The following is a 2235-nucleotide window of genomic DNA, read 5'->3' on the forward strand; positions in this document are numbered from 1 at the left end:
GCAGTCGCACCTGAAGATGACGAGTAGCTGAGAACATTTAAAGCATAGTGGCTGCTTCGGTCCTAAACAGCAGAATTCGACTACGGCACGGAGCGGAGTGGACTAAAAAATATATTTGGCAAGATAGAAATTTCCACACAGCCATATCTTCTGATAATACTTCTGACTGTGCGGAAAAGCAGATGATCACACTGAAAACTGCGAAATTTCGTAAAATCAAAAACAAAAAATTAATAAAATCCTGCTACACATATAGGTACTCGTTCAGCACCAAAGAAAGAGAGAAATTTATTACAGAAAGCTATAGCACGTCCCGGCGTAATCTGTTGAGCACGTGGGCAGACGGAAAAAAAATGCAGAAGAAAATCACAAGTAGATGTTTAATCGGCAATCACAAAAACAAAAAACAAAAAAAAGAATTAACAACTCAAATAGGTATTCATTTACTGGAGAAAATTTAGTACAATTCAGAATAACCTACTGCACACGTTACGGAGTATTGGCGAACACGCGAGGCACGATATACGACTATTTAGCAACAAAACCCAAACCTTAGTGGAAAATCACGCACATTCTAGACGTGCATTGCTGGTGTGAACAGATATGAAAAACTAAAAACTAAACTAAACTCTTCCCGAACAGGCCATGATGGCCCAAAGGTACCGACCCGCCGCCGTGTCATCCTCAGCCAACAGGCGTCAGCGGATGCTTATATGGAGGGGCATGTGGTCAGCACACCGCTATCCCGGCCGTATGTCAGTTTCCGAGACCGGAGCCGTTACTTCTCAATGAAGTAGCTCCTCAGTTTGCCTCACAAGGGCTGAGTGTACCCCGCTTGCCAACAGCGCTCGGCAGACCGGATGGTCACCCATCCAAGTGCTAGCCCAGTCCGACAGCGCTTTACTTCGGTGATCTGACGGGAACCAGTGTTACCATTGCGGCAAGGCCGTTGGCTAGTTATGAAAAACTATGAAAGCTAAAGACATTAGTACAACCACAGTAGCATATGGTTACGAGAAAAGTGGCTGAAAGACTCATTTACAAAGTGCGCTAAAAGTCATGGAACTTGGAGTTTCGAAATCGTCCTAAGGGGCTCCGGAACGCCCTATACTTGCAATGTTAAAATAACGCTTATAAATTACATCTTTCCTCACAAAGTATTTGAGGTAGGAAGTTGAACCTTTTACAGATTATTTATTGGAATATGGGCTACAACTTAACACAAGGATTTTACAAAATTTTAATTCAGTTATTAAAGATGATTTTTTTTCAATTGTAATGAAAATTCACAACATTTTTTTGCAATTTTTTATTTATATATTCAAAAATATACAGTTTTTTCGAAAAAGGCTGTGTTAAATTATGAAGAAGGTACTGTGTAACATTTACTGAAAGTTTGAAACAAATATGTTTGGAAGATCCTTAGAAAACATGTAATTAGTATGAGAAAATAAAAGTTTTGGGAATCGAGCGACAAAGATTGGATTAACTTTTTAGTGCATTCCAGGTCCTTAGGATGGATTATCTTCATCCTCTGCAAACTCCTCCTCCAGCTTCCTCTTGTTCCTCCTCCTGTTTACTCTTGCTTGTATTTCTAGACTCTTTACAGCCCTGTCTGCAGCCCGAAGGCGTTCCTTGTCTAAAGCAAGCATCGCTCGTTGTTGTGTTCGTAGATTTTGCTATCATTTTCTTCAGTTGCAGTTACTGCAACACTGTTCCAAAAGGTGGTCATGTATGAACACTTATCACATTTCAGTTGTATTTCACTAGCAAGTCCTACGTGCTTTATTATGGAGAATTCCAGACCAACTTCACTACAATGAATATATCTTACACAGTTTCAAAAAATTCCTTTGAGAACCGACATATCAAATATTTCATTCACATCCGATTCACCCATAAAACATTCATAGTTTTCACTCATTGAACCAAGCTTCTTCTGTGAAGTATTTTCTTTCCCACTTTGACTGCTATGGGCAGGTGTACTTGAGAGGTTAGGTTCACTCAATTGGTTATCGTCTTTATTGTTTACACTAATAACACATACCTTTGGCTTTCCAACATTTCTCCTTTTCTTAAAAGCCTTCAGAGGATTTCTAATAACTTTTACTTTTACTCCTTATTATACTTCAACAAAACAGAGACTCAAGAAACAGAATTAATTACGAATATTTTCGATAAAACGACAGAGTAAATAAACATGAAACAATCGACAATCACACCAGCGATATATAT

At 38.9% G+C, this 2235-nt stretch overlaps 1 pseudogene; it reads right to left on the reverse strand.

Annotated features, from left to right (window-relative positions):
- Positions 1–836: 836 nt before the first annotated feature.
- Positions 837–954, reverse strand: LOC126428078 (5S ribosomal RNA; annotated as a pseudogene).
- Positions 955–2235: the final 1281 nt, after the last annotated feature.

Source organism: Schistocerca serialis, chromosome 1 (assembly GCF_023864345.2).
Source record: "Schistocerca serialis cubense isolate TAMUIC-IGC-003099 chromosome 1, iqSchSeri2.2, whole genome shotgun sequence".
In the NCBI taxonomy this organism is placed as follows: domain Eukaryota; kingdom Metazoa; phylum Arthropoda; class Insecta; order Orthoptera; family Acrididae; genus Schistocerca; species Schistocerca serialis.